The following is a 22,700-nucleotide window of genomic DNA, read 5'->3' on the forward strand; positions in this document are numbered from 1 at the left end:
TTCTCCCGCGAGGAACACGTGCTCCATGTCCGACAGGTTCTCCAGCGCCTTCTGGAGAACTAGTTGTTTGTCAAGGAGGAAACGTGCGAGTTCCATTGCTCCACCATTCCTTTACTGAGCTACATCATCTCTGTTGGGAGTGTCCAGATAGACCCCGAGAAGGTGAAAGCGGTGGTGGACTGGCCTAAGCCTACGTCCAGGGTGCAGCTGCAACGCATCCTGAAGTTGCCAACTTTTATTGCTGCTTTATCCGGGGTTACAGCACCCTGGCCTCCCCCTGTCTGCCCTCACCTCTACCAAGGTTCCATTCACATGATCCACGGCCACTGACCGGGCATTCCGGGACCTTAAACATCGCTTCACCACGGCTCCGATCCTGGTTCATCCGGACCCTTCCCGTCACTTCGTGGTGGAGGCCAATGCTTCAGATGTCGGAGTGGGGGTTCTGTCCCAATGTTCTGCCCGGGACCTTAAGCTGCATCCTTCTTCTCCCACCGCCTCAACTCCATGGAGAGGAATGATTGCCGAAGTTGTTCAAATACTTATGAATTCTTCAAATGGGGGGACTAGATACATAAGGTGTTTTTATTTCTAAACAGTAAAACAGAAAGTGCATTCAGAAATGATTCAGATCCCTTGACTTTTTCTACATTTTCTTACGTTACAGCCCTATTCTAAAATGTGTTGCATTGTTTTATTCACCCCTAATCAATCTACGCACAATACCCCATAATGACTGTTGTAACGTCTGCTTCCAACTCACACTCTCAAACACGTAGATCCCCTGAACGCTCACTCTCCAGATCCCAATCACCTGAATTCTGATCACCTGTTCACAGATCTGTATGTCATGATCACACCTATTTAGTTCAGTTCTTTGCACCCCATCATTGAGGTTTTGTGACACACGTCTTTTCGAATCGCTGGTTTTCATGTAATTTACTCCTCCCGCATAAGATAGTTTTTTGACTTCCTCACTAATGATGCCTTTTGCCTATTCCCTACCTGTACTTTAGCCTAATCTCCCGGACGATGTTACTAGCCTTTTCCCTGCCTGTACTGATGACTTTTTGGACCCCCTGTGTATGACCTTCTGTCTGCCCCTGGACCCAGCTACATGCCTCCTCCTGTGGTTGTCACATCTGCTCCTGCTACGCCCTCGTGTGTTCATTTGGTGTCTTCTTGACCTGCAGCCACTTCCCCAGTGCACTCTCTCTCTCTCCCTCTCCCTCTCTGTGCGATTGTGTGGTTGGAGACAGGTGTGCTGGAGTCAGAGCAGATCACCACCAGCTGCAACCCATTCCATAATCAAGACCTCTACAAAAACTCAGTCCTGCCACTTCCACTCTGCCAGATCGTAATCTCTGCTCAGTCCTGCTTCTAGCTATTTATTGTTATTCAAGATCCTGTTACCCTGCTGTGTTTGTTTCCCTGCCTGACGCTATTTATCCTCTCCACTGCAGTTTCGCAGCTCTGACTCTGGTCCCTGTTTCCTGTTCCACATCTCACCACCCTGCTACCCTGTTCTGGATTCAGCTCACCATCACTGCCTTGGGTTTCCCTCCGGACCTCTTTACCCTGTCCCAACCCAGCTCACTCCAACCCCAGCCTCCACATCTGGTTTCTTACAACCCACCCAAGCTTCCTCTGGCCTGCACTCCATCTCTCCCTGTTTGGCAATAATTACTTTGGTTTATTCATCCAGTTTCCTCGTATGAGTCTGCTCTTTGGTTCCCCTGTGCCGCTCCATCTAACAGTGATCCTTTACAATAAACACCTACTAATCCCTGCACTTGAAACCAGCTCTCTGTCTCCCTTCGTGTTCATTACAAATGTTAGAATGTTTTAAGATAATACACAACGCAGAGGACTAACGGTCCATAAGGAATTAACGGTCAATGGAAATAGTGTTTTTTCTGGAATAGGGAATTAATGATCAATGAGTCAGAGACATGGGAGGAATTTGTCTAGACATTGAGCCTGAAACATGATACTTGTTATTTGGCGTTTGGCCCAGTTTTATTGCAAGGAATTCTAATTGGTCAACCACAGGCTGGGGTTGGGTTATAAAACTATATCCTGTCTCTTTGTTCTGTGGAGAGATTCACTGAGGACAGGGGAGAATGATCAACTACCTCTCAGCATAACATCTATAAAACCTATGATTTGTCTTCTTTGAATAAACCTATTTTTGTGGTCTGTGTCACTGAAGAGTAACATTAACTACTAATATGACAAAGAAAAACAGGTTTTATTTTGTTTGTAAATGTATTAAACATTTCAGACTTACATTTACATAAGTATTCAGACTCTTTACTCAGTACCTTTTTGAAGCACCTTTAGCAGCAATTACAGGATATGACGCTACAATATTGGCACACCTGCTATTTTCAGGTCTCTCCAGATATGTTCGATCAGGTTTAAGTCCGGGCTCTGGCTGGGCCACTTAAGGACTTTCAGAGACTTTTCCAGAAGTCACTCCTGCATTGTCTTGGCTGTGTGTTTAGGGTCATTGTCAAAATGGAAGGTGAGCATTCATCCCATTCTGAGGTCCTGAGGGCTCTAGAGCAGGTTATCATCAAGGATCTCTCTGTACCTTGCTCCGTTCATCTTCCCCTCGATCCTGACTAGTCTCCCAGTCCCTGCCACTGAAAAACATCCCCACAGCCTGATGCTGCTACCACCATGCTTCACCACAGCATGGTGCTAGGTTTCGTCCAAACGTGACACTTGACATTCAGACCAAAGAGTTCAATCTTTGTTTTATCTGACCAGATAATCTTGTTTCTCATGGTCTGAGGTGCTTTTTTGGCAAACTTCAAGGCTTTTATGTGTCTTTAATTGACGTGTGGCTTCTGTCTGACCACTCACTCTACAATAAAGGCCTGATTGTTGGAGTGCTGCAAAGATGGTTGTACTTCTGGAAGGTTCTCCCATCTCCACAGAGGAACTGTGGAGCTCTCTCAGAGTGACCAGCATGTTCTTGGTCACCTCCCTGACCAAGGCTCTTCTCCCAGATTGCTCAGTTTGGCCGGGCAGCCAGCTATAGGAAGAGTCTTGGTGGTTTAAAACGTGTTCCATTTTAGAATGATGGAGACCACTGTGCTCTTGGGAACCTATAATGTTGCAGACATTTTTTGATACCCTTCCCCAGATCGGTGCCTCGACACAATCCTGTCTAGGAGCTCTAGGAACAATTCCTTCAACCTCATGACTTGGTTTCTGCCCTGACATGCAATTTCAACAGTGGGACCTTATATAGACAGGTGTGTGCCTTTCCAAATCATGTCCAATCAATTGATTCTACCACAGGTGGACTTCAATCAAGTTATAGAAACATCAAGGATGATCAATGGAAACAGGATGCACCTGAGCTCAATTTTGAGTCTCATAGCAAAGGGTCTGAATATTTATATATATAAGGTATTCGGTTTTTATTTTTAATACATTTGCAAAATGTGTGTAGACTGATGATAAAAACAAATAATTGAATACTGTAATACTGTATGGCTGTAACGTAACAAAATGTGGAAAAAGTAAAGGGGTATGAATACTTTCTGAATGCACTGTATGTATGAAAATACCCTAAAATTAAAGGTGACATTCTATAATGTCGCCTCATATTAAACATTTCATCTTATATCCAAAGTGCTGGAGTGAAGAGCTAGATTTTGTAAAACTTTTTCCTGCAGAGTGAAACAGAGGACAGGGATTACTTTCAGTATATACAGTGACCAGAGGAAGGCAGTATAATTCACAATCTGTGACAGAGGGATAACTTGACTTATTCTATACAGAACAAAAATATAAACGCAAGATTTTACTGAGTTAAAGTCATAAGGAAATCAGTCTATTGAAATTAATTAATTTGTCCTTAATCTATGGATTTCACATGATTGGGAATACAAATATGCATATGTTGGTCAAAGATACACTATATACGCAAAAGTATGGGGACACCCCTTCAAAAAGTGGATTTGGCTATTTCAGCCACACCCGTTACTGACAGTTGTATAAACTCGAGCACAAAACCATGCAATTTCCATAGACAAACATTGGCAGTAGAATTCGTTTACTGAAGAGCTCGGTGACTTTCAACCTGGCACCGTCATAGGATGCCACCTTTCCAATAAGTCAGTTCGTCAAATTTCTGCCCTGCTAGAGCTGCCCTGTTCAACTGTAAGTGCTGTTATTGTTAAATGGAAACATCTAAGAGTAACAATGTCTCAGCCGCTAAGTGGTAGGCCACACAAGCTCACAGAACGTGAAGGCCGAGTGCTGCAGCGCGTAGCGATTAAAAATCCTCTGTCGTTGGTTGCAACACTCACTACCGAGTTCCAAACTGCCTCTGGAAGCAACGTCAGCACAATAACTGTTCATCAGGAGCTTCATGAAATGGGTTTCCATGGCCGTACAGCTGCAGACAAGCCTAAGATCACCATGCGCAGTGCCAAGTGTCGGATCGTGTGGTGTAAAGCACACCGCCATTGGGCTCTGGAGCAGTGAAAAAAGTGTCTCTGGAGTGATTAATCACACTTCACGAGTCTAGTTTTGGCAGATTACATGAGAACGCTACCTGCCCAAATGCATAGTGCCAACTGTAAAGTTTGGTGTGGGAGGAATACTGGTATCTGGCAGTTTTTAATGGTTTTGATCTAGAACCCTTATTTCCAGTGAAAGGAAATCTTAACACTACAGCATACCATGACATTTTAGACTTCGTGTGAGGTTGATACGATGGGAGAGGAAAGCAAAAGGATGCAGTTTTGTTCTTTGGCCAAACACTTGGACAGGACAGCCACCACTCTGACGTCTGAAGCGTTGTCCTCCCCCACAAACTGCCAATACGGATCTGGATGGATTAGGACGGGGGAAGAAGTTAATTGGTGTTTGAGGTACAAGAACGCCTGGTCTGCAGCTGGAGACCACGTAAACAGAAAATTGGGAAAGGTGAGTGGTGACAGGGGGGAAGCCCGGGTGCTGTAGCCCCGGATGAACAGGAGAAAGAAATTGTCAAACCCTAGGAAGCATTGCAGCTGAACTTTGGAGTTGGGTTGCAGCCAATCCACCACCGCTCTCACCTTTACAGGATCCATCCTGATGTTGCCTGCAGCTAATATGTACCCCAGGAAGGAGATGGTGGAGCGAGGGAATTAAAAAAATTCTGCTTTGACTTACAGCTGGTTCTCCAGAAGATGCTGGAGAACTTGTCTGACATGGAGGACATGTTCTTGAGCAGAGTAGGAAAACATGGGGATGTCATCAAGGTAGACGAATACGAACCGGTTCAACATGTCCCGGAGAATGTTGTTTACCAGGGCCTGGAACACAACAGGAGCGATGGACAGTCCAAATGGCATCACCAGGTATTCGTAGTGCCCCTAGCTGTGTTAAAAGCGGTCTTCAACTCATCCCCTTCCCAGATCCGTACCAGATGGTAGGCGTTCCGGATGTCTAACTTGGAGCAGATGGTAGCCTCCTGGAGAGGCTCGAAGCCGAGGCGATGAGTGGAAGAGGGTAACGTTTTTTAACCTTGATGTCAATCAGGCCCCGGTAGTCGATACATGGACGCAGGGTTTTGTCCTCAACAAAAAAGAACCCTGCGCCGGCAGGAGAGGCAGAAGGACTGATACCCCCTGCAGCCAGGGAGTGCTCAATATACGTCTCCATCGCCTTCACATCTGAGTCTGACAGGGAATAAAGCTACCCCCCAGGTGATGAGTGCTCGGGAGAAGGTCGATGGCGTAGTCATAGGACCGATGCAGATGAAGAGCTGTAGCACGGGCCTTGCTGAAAACCTCCTTGCTGAAAAGGTCCTGGTACTCCGCGGGAACGGCAGAGAGGTCCGGGGCTTTTCCCAAGCCCGCAGGAAGACATTTCGGGGCAGGCAGCCCCGACTTCAGGCAATGCCCATGCAAAACAGGCTCCAACCCAGGATAGAACTAGTAGCCCAGTCAATCAATAGATTGTCCCTTTGGAGCCTGGAAAACCCCAAAACCACGGGTGCATGAGGGGATTCGACGGGCAGGAACTACATAAACTCACTGTGATTACCCGACACTCTCAGGTTAATGGGATACGTGGTCTGAGTGACTCTGCCAATAGAGCACCCATCCAATGCTAGCGGGACACCAGCCGACAACATCCGGTGAAATTGGAGGGAGCGCAATTCAAATAAATAATCATAATATTAAACATTCATGAACATACAAGTATCTTATGTCATTTAAAAACTTACATTTTGGTTAATCTAACTGCGTTGTCCGATTTACAATAGGCTTTACGGCGAAAACATACCATGCGATTGTCTGAGGACGGCGCCCCACATCAACATATTTTTCGTCCAGCACAGGCTTCACCAAATCAAAAATAACAATTAAATAAATCACTTACTTTTGAAGATCGTCCTCTGTTTGCAATCCCAAGGGTCCCAGATACAACATGAATGGTCGTTTTGTTTGATAAAATCCTTCTTTATATCCCAAAAAGTCTGTTTAGTTGGCGCCATCGATTTCAGTAATCCACTCGTTCAACATGCAGACAAAGTGAAATGACTAAAATAGAAAAAGTGTAGAAGAGGTGAGTCAGACTCATGCTCTCATGTTGAGGTAGCTCTGCCTGGTACCTCTAAATCAGTGTCACCCTCAGTCGAAGAAGTACTTTCCTCTTGGACTATTGGTTAAGATGTTGGTTTTCCAATCAGGATCCCACGGTTGAGATCCCACCTGTGACAGAGTCATGATTCAGAGGTGGGATTCTTGACCTGTGCAGGGAAGACTAGTTTAGGGGTGAGGGTTGTACTGAGGCTGAGGCCTAATGGAAGTTGTACTCACACAAATGACAATAAAGCTTTACTCAGGTTCACTTTCAATGTTTATGCTGTATTAGGGCCTTATTAGGTTCCTGGAGTAACACCTTTAATTGGTGGAATTCCTTAGTTTTAGACCTTATTCACAGAGCACAGGTTGCCTTTTGCTGATGTAATATGCTCTCTTAGAATCACACTGTTGTGGCAGTGTGCTGGAGAAAGTAATGTGTTTGTCTGAAAATGTTAACATTCGTGTTTGTTGGCAGTGACTACCAAAACTAAAGTGTGGATTGCAGTCACTCATTAGAAATGAGATCAAATCAAATTGTATTGGTCACATACAGGTGTTTAGCAGATGTTATTGCAGGTGTAGCGAAATGCTTGTGCATCTAGTTCTGACAGTACAGCAATATCTAACAAGTAATATCTAACAATTTCACAACAAATACCTAATACACACAAATCTAAGTAAAGGAATGGAATTAAGAATATATGGATGAGCAATGTCAGAGTGGCCCAGACTAAGAGCAGTTTATAGACTGCTTACAGGGTCAGGGAACCAATATCCAAATACATAAATTAACTGAACATTACGTTTCAAAGGTTACTACCTTGAATACACTTCAAAATCAAATCAAAATCTAATTTTATTGGTCCCATAAACATATTTAGCAGATGTTATTGCGGGTGTAGTGAACTGCTTTTGTTCCTAGCTCCAACAGTGCAGAAGTATCTAACTATTCACAACAATACACACAAATATAAAAGTAAAATAATGGAATTAAAAAATATGTATATTTTAGGACAAGCAATGTCTGAGTGGTACTGACAAAAAAATACAGTAAAATACAGTATATACATATGAGATGAGTAAAGCAGTATGTAAACATTATTAAAGTGACTAGTGTTCCATTATTAAAGTGACCAGTGATTCCATGACTATGTACAGACTGTAGGGCAACATCCTCTAATGTGCAGGGTTGAGTAACCGGGTGGTAGTCGGCTGGTGATGGGTATTTAACAGTCTGATGGCCTTGAGATAGAAGCTGTTTTTCAGTCTCTCTGTCCCAGCTTTGATGCACCTGTACTGACCTCGCCTTCTGGATGATAGCGGGGTGAACAGGCCGTGGCTCAGGTGGATGATGTCCTTAATGATCTTTTTGGCCTTTCTGTGACATTGGGTACTGTAGGTGTCCTGGAGGGCAGCCAGTGTGCCCCCGGTGATGCGTTGGGCAGACCGCACCACCTTCTGGAGACCTCTAAGTATTCAGACCCTTTATTCTGTATCTCGTTGAAGCATCATTGCCAGCGATTACAGGGTATTTGGGGAGTTTCTCCCATTCTTCTCTGCAGATCCTCTCAAGCTCTGTCAGATTGGATGGGGAGAGTCGCTGTAACAGCTATTTTCAGGTCTCTCCACAGACGTTCCATCAGATTCTAGTCCGGGCTCTGGCTGGGCCACTCAAGCACTTTCAGAGACTTGTCCCGAAGCCACTCCTCCATTGTCTTGTCTGTGTGCTTACGGTCGTTGTTCTGTTGGAAGGTGAACCTTCAACCCAGTCTGAGATCCTGAGCTCTCTGGAGCAGGTTTTAATCAAGGATCTCTCTGTACTTTGCTCCGTTCATCTTTCCCTTAATCCTGACTAGTCTCTCCGTCCCTGCCAATGAAAACATCCCCACAGCATGATGCTGCCACCACCATGCTTCACAGTAGTGATGGTGCCAGGTTTCTTCCAGACGTGAAGTTTGGCATTCGGGCCAAAGAGTTCAATCTTGGTTTCGTCAGATCAGAGAATCTTGTTTCTCATGGTCTGAGAGTCCTTTAGGTGCCTCCTTGCAAACTCCAAGGCTGTTATGTGCTTTTTACTCTGGCATGGCTTCCATCTGGCCACTCTACAATATGGAGATGTTTGTCCTTCTGGAAGGTTCTCCCATCTCCCTAGAGTAACTCTGGAGCTCTCTCAGAGTGAACATCCATGACCAAGGCCCTTCTACCAGATTGCTCAGTTTGGCCGGGCGGCCAGCTATAGGAAGAGTCTTGGTGGTTTAAAACGTCTTCCATTTAAGGATTATGGAGACCACTGTGCTCTTAGGAACCTATAATCTTGCAGCCATTTTTTGGTACCCTTCCCCAGAACGGTGCCACGACACAATCCTGTCTCGGAGATCTAAAATTTCTTCGATCTCATGGCTTTGTTTCTGGTCTGAAATGCACTGTCAACTGTGGGACCTTTTAAATAGACAGGAGTGTGCCTTTCCAAATCATGTCCAATCAACTGAATCTACCACAGGTGGACTCCATTCAAGTTGTGGAAACATCCCAAGGATGATCAATGTAAACAGGATGCACCTTAGCTCAATTTCATGTCTCACAGCAAAGGGTCTGAATACTTATGTAAATAAGGTATTTCTGTTTTTATTTTTAATACATTTGCTAAAAATTCTAAAAACCTGTTAATGTGGTATTGTGTAGATTGATGACAGAAAAAAAGTATTTAATACATTTTAGAATAAGGTTGTTTCGTAACAAAATGTGAAAATAGTCACAAAATAGTTACAAAGTCTGAATACTTTCCGAATGCACTGTACGTATGAAAATATCCTCAAATAAAAGGTGACATTCTATATTTAATCATTTGATCTCATATCCAAAGTGCTGGAGTAAAGAACCACATTTCTTAAAGTGTTTTCCTGCAGAGTGAAACAGAGGACAGGGATTGCTTTCAGTGTGTGCAGAGGCCAGAGGACGGCAATATAATTCACAATCTGTTACAGAGGAATGACTTGACTTATTCTATACTGAAGAAACATATAAATGCATGAGTTTACTGAGTCACAGTCATATTAGGAAATCAGTAAATTTTAGTACATTTGTTCGTCCCTAACCTATGGATTTCACATGATTGGGAATACAGATATGCATCTCTTGGTCACAGATAGACTACATATACAAAAGTATGGGGACATGCCTTCAAATGAGTGGATCTGGCTATTTCAGCCTCAACCGTTGCTGACATTTTTGAGCTAGGCCCCTTAGCTCCAGTGAAGGGAAATCTTAACACTGCAGCATACCCCATCGAGCACCTCCTAATCGGCCAAAACCAATGGACGACTTCACAAACGCTCCTGTGGCTGAATGGAACCAAAGTCCCCGCAGCAATGTTCCAACATCTAGTGGAAAGCCTTCCCAGAAGAGTGAGGACTGTTATAACAGCAAAGAGCGGACCAACTCCATATTAATGCCCATGATTTTGGAATGAGATGTTCAACGAGCAAGTGTCCACATGCTTTTGGTCATGTAGTGTACCTTGAAAAACAAAGTAGGGACGTGGATCAGAAAACCAGTCAGTGTCTTGTGTGACCACCATTTGCCTCATGCAGTGCAAAACATCTCCTTTGCATGATCCCACAGGTGAAGAAGCCGATGTGGAGTACCTGGGCTGACGTGGTTACACGTGGTCTGCGGTTATTCCAAACTCACAAAAATATTCATCAAAAATGTTGTACACAAATTTGTTTAAATCCCTGATAGTGAGCATGTCCCCATTGTCTATCGTGCCTGACAGGTTTGACATGTCAAGACGCTGATTAAACAGCATGATCCTTGCACAGGTGCAACTTGTGCAGGGTACAATAAAAGGCCACTCTAAAAAATGCAGTTTGTCACACAACACGATGCCACAGATGTCTCAAGTTTTAAGGGAGCAGTCAAATTGCAATGCTGGCATGCTGACCACAAGAAATTACACCAGAGCTGTTGACAGAGAATGTAATGTTAATTTCTCTACCATAAGCTGCCTCCAAAGTCATTTTAGAGAATTTGGCAGTACGTCCAACCGGCATACTGCCAAAGTTCTCTTAATTACCACATATGCTGAGAACTTGTTGGCTGCTTTTCCTTCACTCTTGCTGTAATGGTAAACATGGTGTTTTGCATGCACAAACTACCACAGCGTTTTCCATAGTGGCCTTTATTAAGATAAGAAGCTAATGGTGAGTGTTAGATGCCAGCCCTGCCACAAACACAACATCTCATACTGAAGTTCTTTAGACTTCCAATAGTCAAGACAACGAAATACGATTTGGAAGGATGGCCTTGCGAAACAACAGGACAACATCACAGCATATGTCATTTGGCCATTGCAGTTGCTAAGATGGCATATCTTTATGCAATATGTGCTAATGGCATACCATAGGAACATTCCATAGACTTGTACAAATGTCCATCTGAACTGAATTATGAAACAATGATTCAAGTTGAGGGAGACAGTTACATCATTGGGACACATACTATTTGCCAGACATCACCCTGCAGTATTCTGCCCAATCATATTGTTTGTATAGTTTGTTGTTGTCTCAGGTTCCAGAGGGACCTGTTAGCACTGACCTGCAAGGCTCTGTAATAATGACACGTCACTCTACCAATTAAAGTGGTAAGACAAGAACACACACACACACACACACACACACACACACACACACACACACACACACACACACACACACACACACACACACACACACACACACACACACACACACACACACACACACACACACACACACACACACACACACACACACACACACACACACACACACAGCAAAACGCAACCTGTGCTCTTGTGATTGACGTCCAAACCTCTAAGGAATTCTACCAATTAAAGGTGTTGGAGACACACAAATGCTTTACTCCAGGGCCCCAATAAGGTCCTAATACAACATAAACATTCAACGTGAACCTAAGTACAGCTCTATTGTCATTTGTGTGAGTACAACTTCCACCAGGCCTCAGCCTCAGTACAACCCTCACCCCTAAACTAGTCTTCCCTGCACAGGTCAAGAATCCCACCTCTGAATCATGACTCTGTCACAAGTGGGATCTGAACTGTTGTTTCCTAAGTGGAAAACCAACATCTTAACCAATAGTCCAATAAGAAATGTACTATTGGACCGAGGGTGACACTGATTGTGGCAGGGTCACCTCATCACAAGAGCTTACCTCACCTCTGCTACACATTTTAGTCATTTAGCAGAATGTGGGGGGGGGCATTAATTAGTAAAAGTCTCAGCCTTTGGAGGTTGGGGGGGTTGTTTTAAGATAAACAATTCCAATTCAGTTCCAAAATATATTTGATTTGGCCTTTACTACTATAGCCCATAGAAACACATTGAATAACACATTCATAAATGGCAAAAAAGACAGTCAAATAATAAATCATAAGGAATAAGGTTTTGAAGTGTCTGTCCTATATAAGAAAGCTCAGAAAATATATATAGAGATTTTATTTATACTTTATTTCTTTATAAAAAAATACAAATGACCTCTATACTAAACCGGTTACCTTCAAATGAGTCAAATGACTCTTGTTGTGGTGGTAGAGCAAAACAGAGAACGCCATGGTGTTCATGAGAACAAACCTTTCGGATGCTGATTTTCAAGTTGTTTACTCAAAGTAGATATTAGTTTGATTTTTAAGATGTTACAACCTTCATACTGTAACCCTAACTGGTAGTACTTTATAATAACACATTGTTATGAAGCATTTATGATGGATTAGTAAATTGTTTATTTACCTGAGCTACAGGCAGTTAGATTTGGGTATGTCGTGGTATGATCACAACTCTGTACCGGTACCACCTTTGTACCGGTACCACCTGTATATATACTATACCTGGTGTATTAGGTGCACGTGACAAATGTGACCCGATTTCAGGAAACTAGGCGTATGTCGCAAGTCACGACTTCACAGGAGAGCCTTTTGAACGTAAATTGTTGTAGTTTATCAAAATGCATTTTTTGGCAGAAATTCCTTCTCGAACATGTGAACTTTCATGTGCCTTAATATCAAACTTGTATGTCCTCTGTAAATACAAATAAAATGGTTAAATTACGAGCCTAGTTGGTTTAGCCATAGAGAAAGCAAGCAACCTTCCCGCAAGCCATGACAGGCTGAGATAATGAGTGGGCTGGACATGCCGAAAGATTAGTTTGGATTGGTCTGCGGTCTTGTGTCTATAAAATGAGCTGCTGGTAATACAGTTTTTTTTCTCAGAATATATATCTTCAGCCATGGAGAACCGCAAATATGTTGCTACTGCTCTCAATAATATTGCTGCCCTGAATTTATCAGGCGCTTTCGATAAATGTCAGTGGGAAACAGTTGTGATGGACTGATGTCATTTTAGGAGGAAATTGAATGGTCTGATCCTTAAGAGGTAAATAAATATGTGAATAACCAGCTTACTAATTATAACTTATTAATACATGTGTGAATAACTAGCTTACTAACAGTTACAGATGTGGCAGTAACGACACATTTATGATGAAAAAACAATGTTCTAATCCATTACAAATGCTTTATTACAAGGTATTATTATAAAGTGTTACTAAATCTCTATATGTGACTCATTTCAGGAAACTAGGCATATGTCACACGTCACTACTTCCCAGAAGAGGCATTTGACCGTAAACATTTATTCTCATCAAAATGTGTTTTTTGGGGGGCAGAAATGCCTTCTGGAACGTATGAGCAACTTTCATGTAACAAAAGTGTATGCTATCTGTAAATACGAGAAAAAAAATACATTTTTGAGCTTAGTTGGTTTAGCCACGGAAAAAGTCAGGAACCTTGCCGCTAGCCATGATTGGCTGAGATAATGGACGGCTGGATATACGGAGAGATGAGTTTGGATTGGTCTACCATGTAGCATGCTTCTGACTATAACACGAGCTTCTCAGTATGTGTAGATCATCTTTTCTACCTCTGCTTTTTAGAAAGATATCATGAAGAATTGCAAATGTGTTGCTACTGCTGTCCAGTTACTAGAGAACGATCATGCCATGTTGACTCTCTCTGATTCTGAAAATTAATCAGACGATGAGGAAATCCCTGATTTAGGTAAAAACATGTTCATTGAACCAGACATTGTAGAGTCTTCTGATGACAATGATGGGGAAGAAACGACAATCAACAGTGTTGTTGTCATTGAAGAAGTTGACCGAGATGCCCGGTGGAGGCAGAGTAGGATAGCTAAGGAGATGGAGAACATTCTGGCGTTTGATTGCAACTATGCAGAGGGATATAAAACACCTATCTCTGGATTACATCTTCAAACTAAGGGCAGCCATGGTATCCATAAAAGTGTATGCTATCTGCACTCATCCATGTACTATATATGGGTAAGAGTCTAGCAAGCTACATTTTCAATTAGTATACGTTTCTAATTTTGTCAAAAAGTTGTTTTCATTGCTGGCTTGCTAGATAACATTACATCCATGATCTGTGTAGTAATATTACTCGTATCTCAGAAAGCCATTTGCATTGCTAGTTATAGCCTAATATTAGCTAGCTAGCTAACATTGAATGTAGTCGGTTAGCTTGACCTACCTGTGGAGATTCATGCATGGTGGCTAGCTATTACAGACAGTATAGGTTGGGCTTATGCAGCGTTCAAAACAACTGGGAAGTCGGACCTGGGAACTCGGAAAACTCTGCCTTCCAACTTCAGTGCTTTCATAGGCCCAGGACTAGATAAAGTGTATTTTTGCCACTATTTTCACCACTTTTAGTCTTGAAATATTTGGTTGTTTACGACACTACCTTACTCACTCTGTTTAGCACATGGCCTCACATGTGAGTCCTAAAAGACATGGGTGGAGTTAAGGCTTAAGAGGTTGTGAACGCAGTGTGAATGAGTCTCTAATTTTATCCAATGTAAAAAAATGTAAATGTTGCTTCAGACAGTAGGACCGAATTGAGCCTGTCTGTCACATATTCATTCAGACTCAACAGCATCTGAGAGAGCTGCTCTGGCATGACCCCTGACCTGGCAGCACTCTGACAGTGATGTAGTGAGAGTAGTCATAGAGATCATACTCAGTACGTTGAGGTTGAAGTGTCTGCTGCGGTCTCCTGCGCTGTTGTGTTTCCATCCTTCAGCCAGGTGATAGCAGGACGAGGGATGCCAGAGGCCTCACAGGTAAGAGACACAGGGTTGTTCACCAATACACTCAAGTTTTCTGGGACCTGGGACCTAACCACAGATCCTGGGCGAGATTGGAGGGACAAAATACACATACTGTATATTAACATACATGAGCACGCACGCACGCACGCACACACACACACACACACACACATACTGTACACATACATTTGGTACTATTCTGATGTTGTTGTTCACGTACCATATACCTGCAGGCTGTACTCCTTTGCTGCGTTGCTGACGGCTGTGTAGATGGCTTTGTTAACCTCTTTAGAGCATGTACGTGGGTATTGCAGCAGTGTGTTAAATCGATTGCAGCCCGGGGTGGCCGTGGTGCGATGCATCACTGACCCAGGGTTGTGGCTAATAGTGTGGAGTGGCCTAGAGGTTAGCAATTATGTCCTTAAATGGACACTCAAAAAACATGTTTTTTCTTATTTTTTACAGGTCCACTGTTGATACAGTCCCAAAATGTTTTGCATGTCTGATGTCAACTTTTCAATATATTGGACTTTCAAGAAGCAAAGTGTCACCGGCCAAATCATCATGTGATGCGTTTTGCATCATACAATATTTTGCATCATCATCATGATGATGTAGCCGTCGACACTTTGATTCTTGTTTTTGAGTGACATTTCCCTTTAATCCTGGAATCCGTAGCGGTGAATCTGCCATGTCCGTTTTCTGACAATACACTATAGAACAGTACGGGCTCCTAACCAACTGTGCTATTTTGTTTGTTTTTTCGCATTGTTTGTAACTTATTTTTTAACTTATTTTGTACATAATGTTACTACTAACGTCTCCTATGACCGAAAAGAGCTTCTGGACATCAGAACAGCGATTACTCACCACGGACTGGAAGAAGCTTTTTCCTTTAACGAGTCCGACGTAAAGGGCATACTGCTTTCTCTAGACCAGGCCCAAACCCCAGGCATTTGCGTAAAGAAAAGATGAAGAAGAAGGGGACGGAGGTCGGGCTGCCTTCTGAGAATTCGTAGGCGAGTGAGTAAATTTCCACCACCATCCGTACAGTTGTCCAACCTTCAATCACTTGAAAATAAAATTGATGATCCACGATTTAGACTATCCTGCTAACAGGAAATTAAAAACTGTAATATCTTATGTTTCACCGAGTTGTGGCTGAACGACGACACAGATAATATAGAGCTGGCTGGGTATTCCGTGCATCGGCAGGACAGAGAAGCTACGTCTGGTAAGACGAGGGGCGGGCGTGTGTGTCTATTTGTAAATAATAGCTGGTGGTGATTTCACATATTAAAGAAGTCTCGAGGTATTGCTCGCCTGAGGTAGAGTACCTTATGATAAGCTGTAGACCACACTATCTAACCAAGAGAGTTCTCATCTATATTATTTGTAGCCTTCTATTTACCACCACAAACAGATGCTGGCACTAAGACCGCACTCAACGATCGGAAGGCCATAAGCAAACAAGAAAATGCTTGTTCATAACATAGCACCTAGTGGCCGGGGACTTTAATGAAGGCAAACTTAAATCCGTTTTACCAAATTTCTACCAGCATGCCATGTGTGCAACCAGAGGGAAAAAACTCTAGACAACCTTTACTCCATACACAGAGCCGCATACAAAGCTCTCCCTTGCCCTCCATTTGGCACATCTGACCATAGTTCTATCCTCCTGATTCCTGCTAACAAGCAAAAACGAATGCAGTTTTAAAGTGACTCTCTCAATACTTAAGTGGTCAGATGGCGCGAATGCTACGCTACAGGACTGTTTTGCTAGCACAGACTGGAAAATGTTCCGGTATTCATCCAATGGCATTGAGGAGTATACCACCTCAGTCACCGTCTTCAAGAAAAAATGGCGCCGAAGAGGATGGCTGATGTTTTACATGCCCGTAATCAGTTGTGCTATTTTGATAATTGTTTTGCGTTGTTTGTAACTTATTTTGTACATAATGTTGCTGCTTCCATCTCTTATGACCGAAAATAACTTCTGGACATCAGAACAGCGATTACTCAACACGGACTGGAAGAAGTTTTTTCCTTTAACGAGTCCGATGAGAAAGATATACTGCTCTCCCGGGAACAGGCCCAGATCCACGTCATTTGCGTGAAAAAAAGACGGAGGGAAAGATGACGCAGATCAGGCTGCCTTTTGAGAATCCGTAGGTGAGCGAGTAATCCCCCATTGTCATCAATTCTACTTGCTAACATGCAATCATTGGAAAATAAAATGGATCACCTACGATTACGATTATCCTACCAATGGGACATAACAACTGTAATATCCTATGTTTCACAGAGTCGTGGCTGAACGACGACACAGACATTATAGAGCCGGAGGGATTTTCAATGCCCCGGCAGAACAGAGAAGATACAGTTGAAGTCGGAAGTTTACATACACTTAGTTTGGAGTCATTAAAACTCGTTTTTCAACCACTCCACACATTTCTTGTTAACAAACTATAGTTTTGGCATGTCGGTTAGGACATCTACTTTGTGCATGACAAGTAATTTTTTCAACAATTGTTTACAGACAGATTATTTCACTTATAATTCACTGTGTCACAATTTCAGTGGGTCAGAAGTTTACATACACTAAATTGACTGAGCCTTTAAACAGCATGGAAAATTCCAGAAAATTATGTCATGGCTTTAGAAGCTTCTGATAGGCTAATTGACATCATTTGAGTCAATTGGAGGTGTACCTGTGGATGTATTTCAAGGCCTAACTTCAAACTCAGTGCCTCTTTGCTTGACATCATGGGAAAATCAAAAGAAATCAGCCAAGACCTCAGAAAAATGTTTGGATCCTCCACAAGTTTGGTTCATCCTTGGGAGCAATTTACAAACACCTGAAGGTACCATGTTCATCTGTACAAACAATAGTACGCAAGTATAAACACCATGGGACCACGCAGCCGTCAAACCGCTCAGGAAGGAGACACGTTCTGTCTCCTAGAGATGAACGTACTTTGGTGCGAAAAGTGCAAATCAATCCCAGAACAACAGCAAAGGACCTTGTGAAGATGCTGGAGGAAACAGGTACAAAAGTATCTATATCCACAGTAAAACAAGTTCTATATCAAGATAACCTAAAGGCCACTCAGCAAGGAAGAAGCCACTGCTCCAAATAAATAAAATTGTACAAAATAAACTAAAGTTAACAAAAAATCTTATTAAAGTAACACAGTATGCCGGTTGGACGTACTGCCGAGGCAGATTATGGTAGAGAAATGAACATTACATTCTCTGTCAACAGCTCTGGTGTACTTGTAACAGTTTTGCTTCTGTCCCTCTCCTCGCCCCTAACTGGGCTCGAACCAGGGACCCTCTGCACACAGCAACGACAGTCACCCACGAAACACCATTACCCATCGCTCCACAAAAGCCGTGGCCCTTGCAGAGCAAGGGAACAACTACTTCATGGTCTCAGAGCGAGTGACGTCAACGATTGAAACGCTATTAGCACGCACCCCACGTACTAACTTGCCATTTCTCACCGGTTACATACATTATTCCGTTCAGCATGCCAGCATGCCAATTTGCATGCTCCCTTAAAACTTGAGACATTTGTGGTATTGTGTTGTGTGACAAAAGAGTGGCTAGATGGAAGCCACGCCACAGTAAAAGGCACATAAGAGTATTGGAGTTTGCCAGAAGGCACCTAAAGGACACTCAGACCATGAGAAACAAGATTATCCGGTCTGATGAAACCAAAATTGAACTCTTTGGCCTGAATGCCAGGCGTCATATCTGGAGGAAACCTGACACCATCCCTACGGTGAAGCATGATGCTGGCATCATCATGCTGTGGGGATGTTTTTCAGTGGCAGGGACTGAGAGACAAGTCAGGATTAAGGGAAAGATGAGCGGAGCAAACTACAGAGAGATCCTTGATGAAAACCTGCTCCAGAGAGCTCAGCATCTCAGACTGGGTCGAAGGTTCACCTTCCAACAGAACAACAACGCTAAGCACATAGCCAAGAAAATGCAGGAGTGGCTTCGGGACAAGTCTCTGAATGTGCTTGAGTGGCCCAGCCAGAGCCCAGACTAGAACCTGATTGAACATCTGTGGAGAGACCTGAAAATAGCTGTGAAGCGAAGCTCCCTATCCAACCTGACAGAGCTTGAGAGGATCTGCAGAGAAGAATGTGACAAACTCCCCAAATACAGGTGTGCCAAGCTTGTAGCATCATACCCTGCAATCGCTGGCAAAGATGCATCAACAAGTTACTGAGTAAAGGGTCTAAATACTTAGGGCTCTCCAGAGGGTGGTGCGGTCCAACGCATCACCGGGGGCAACCTGCCTGCCCTCCAGGAAACCAACAGTACCCAATGTTACAGGAAGGCCAAAAAGATCATCAAGGACATCAACCACCCGAGCCACGGCCTGTTTACCCCGCTATCATCCAGAAGGCGAGTTCAGTACAGGTGCATCAAAGCTGTGACCGAGAGACTGAAAAACAGCTTCTATCTCAAAGCCATCTGACAGTTAAATACCCATCACAATCCGACTACCATTCGGTTACTCAACCCTGCACCTTAGAGGATGCTGCCCTATGTACATAGACATGGAATTACTGGTCACTTTAAATTGAACACTAGTCACTTTAATAATGTGTACATACTATTTTACCCATTTAATATGTACATACTGTATTCTACTGTATTTTTGGTCAATAACACTCAGACATTGCTTGTCCAAATATTTATATATTTCTTAATTCCATTATTTTATTTTTAGATTTGTGTGTATTATTGTGAATTGTTAGATTCTACTGCACTGTTGAAGCAACTGTAGGAATCAAAGCATCTCTCTTCACCCGCAATATCATCTGAAAATGTGTATGTGACCAATAAAATTTGATTTTGATTTGATTTTGTAATGTATGAATAATTCAGGTCAGATGGACATTTTTAAAGTCTATGGAATGTTCCTATGAAATGTCACAATTTTGAATGCATTTACAATAAGCGTTTACACCGTAAACTAATGCTATATCATGACCTTCCTTACTGTCAACTTTCCTACACACTGGCCAGCTGACATGTGGCGTGCCGTCATGTCTCCTGAGGTTGTGGATTATGTTCCAATCTGAACTCTGACGTTGCCGCCAATCACTTGTTTTGTTTGTGGTGGTGGTGTGTGTGTGTGTGTGTGTGTGTGTGTGTGTGTGTGTGTGTGTGCGTGTGCGTGTGTGTGTGTGTGTGTGTGTGTGTGTGTGTGTGTGTGTGTGTGTGTGTGTGTGTGTGTGTGTGTGTGTGTGTGTGTGTGTGTGTGTGTGTGTGTGTGTGTGTGTGTGTGTGTGTGTGTGTGTGTGTGCGTGCAGAGAGATCCTGGGAGGGGAGTTTCTGTCAGTAACTCAGGGATAAATAGAGAGGCAGAGCTCAGAGTTTGTCAGAAGGCTGACCTGACAGGGTCACACACAGGACCAAGCAGGAGAAGGACCTCAGCATTTTTACCTTTTATTACAAATGGAGAAACATGAAGATGTTCAATACTGTTTTCAAGATGGAAACTCTTCTTGCAGAAAGGCTTTGCTATAGACATCTATCTACATAACACTGTACATCTTCTTCTCATTGATTTCAGCAGTTACAGTATTTTTGAACGTACTGGTGATCATCTCCATCTCTCACTTCAAGCAGCTCCACACTACAACCAACCTGCTCATCCTCTCTCTGGCTGTGGCAGATGTCCTGGTGGGACTGATTGCGATACCAGTAACGACTGTAGCAATAATGGAACCATGCTGGGGTTTTGGGGAATATTTCTGTGTGTTTCATATCTACATAGATTTTTTATGTACTTCTTTATCTCTGGGCAATTTGGTCTTGATATCTATTGACCGCTATGTTGCTGTGTGTGATCCCTTATTGTACCACTCTAAAATAACAATAACAAGGTTGATGTGTTGTATATCCATTACCTGGTGTTGTTGTATCATATACGATGCTGCTATTATAAAAAACTTTGTAAATGTACAGGTACCAAATAGGTGTTTGACAGAATGTTTTATTTTTGAAGGAATAACATGGGGTAATATCGTTGAAATTGTATTTACAATGGTTGTCCCATGCTCTGTTATTATAACACTTTATATGAAAATCTTTGTGGTGGCCAGATTACAGGCCAGAAAGGTATTTTCAAAAGAGGCTGCCAGTGTGTCTGGTGTTAAAACTGTACAGGCAAATAAGTCTGAGAGAAAAGCAGCAAAAACTCTGTCTATTGTTGTTTTCACCTATCTCATTTGTTGGATTCCATTTCTATTTTCTTCTTTCTTTCAGTTGTCTTTTTTTAGTGACAATTTTTCATTTATCCTTGGTTTTCTGCCACTTGTTAATTCTTTCATCAATCCAATAATTTATGCTTTCTTTTATCCATGGTTCAAAGTGACAGCTAAACATATTTTAACCCTGATCTTACGGCGTTCATAGTTCCTTTGTTTTCATTCCCCAGTTTGAGAAACAGGTTTCATATAGTTTTGTAATACCATTGTTGTAAGTATTTCATTCATGTAACAATACACTGACAGGACTTATCTCAGTGTTGTCATCATAGATACATGTGGTGTTGATAGAGAATGATTTGGCTGGATTGGATTGGAATGAATTGGAGAAGGCAAAATAAGGAATAAGATTGTTTTATAAAACACTTTGAAGACATTTTTGGGTTGTATATTCCAAATACCAAAGTGTGTTGTTGTTCCATGTTATTTAATGATAAATAGTATGTAAGTATTCTAAAAGTACATTCTGAGGACGTCATGAGTCATTATGTATGTTTAACATCACCATCTAGTGGCTTAAATGGTACACAGTGCCTTCAACAAGTAGTCAAATTTAAATGTACAATAGGCATCATATCAGATAACACCCAAGGTGTAGTTAATGGTGTATTGTGTAAGTAGTTGATGGTCAAAATTAAGAATATGCAATTATGGGAAACACTTCATTATAGCATTCAGTAATAAACCATTTGTAAGGAATTTACAGTTTGCTTACCATTGTTGAATCATTACTCTCACATTTGTTAAATGTTAGTCAGCTAAGTATTCTCAAATGTATAAATAACTACTATATGCTTTAATTGTTAACAACTCTCACTACATCACTGCTGCCAGGTCATAGGTCATGCAAGAGCAGCTCTCTCAGATGCTGTGGAGTCAGAATGAATATAGAGATTAGTAACACTTTATAATAACACTTTGTAATAAAGAATGTATAATCGATCATTAAATAGTTTATTCATTATTCATATATCATTACACCCACATTTGTATTAGTAAGCTGGTAATTCACACATTTATATACAACATTTATAGTCTGCAATAATGATTCATAAAATCATTCATGATGTTTAATAAATATCCATATAAACCATTTAATAATCTTTAGTAAAGTAGTTTTGCAGTCCCTCATCTAAAGTGAGGACTATTCAAACTTTCTTAAAACTTATTATGGGTGAGATCCCATTAACGGGATCGACATGACAACAGCCAGTGAAAGTGCAGGGGCCCAAATTCAAACAACAGAAATATCATAAAAATGAAATTCCTCAAACATACAAGTATTTTACACCATTTTAAAGATAAACTTGTTGTTAATCCCACCACAGTGTCCAATTTCAAAAAGGCTTTACGACGAAAGCACACCAAATGATTATGTTAGGTCAGAACCTAGTCACAGAAAAACACAGCCATTTTTCCAGCCAAAGAGAGGAGTCACAAAAAGCAGAAATAGAGATAAAATGAATCACTAACCTTTGATGATCTTCATCAGATGACACTCATAGGACTTCATGTTACACAATACATGTATGTTTTGTCCGATAAAGTTCATATTTATATCCAAAATTCTCAGTTTACATTGGCGCGTTATGTTCAGTAATGTTTTGCTTCCAAAACATCTGGTG

The 22,700-nt window shown here is 42.1% G+C and overlaps 1 pseudogene; it reads left to right on the plus strand.

Annotated features, from left to right (window-relative positions):
* The first annotated feature begins 20,145 nt into the window (after window positions 1-20,145).
* LOC129816727 (trace amine-associated receptor 13c-like) lies at window positions 20,146-21,223 on the plus strand (annotated as a pseudogene).
* The last annotated feature ends 1,477 nt before the right edge of the window (window positions 21,224-22,700 follow it).

This window comes from Salvelinus fontinalis, chromosome 19 (assembly GCF_029448725.1).
Source record: "Salvelinus fontinalis isolate EN_2023a chromosome 19, ASM2944872v1, whole genome shotgun sequence".
NCBI classification, from domain to species: Eukaryota; Metazoa; Chordata; class Actinopteri; order Salmoniformes; family Salmonidae; genus Salvelinus; species Salvelinus fontinalis.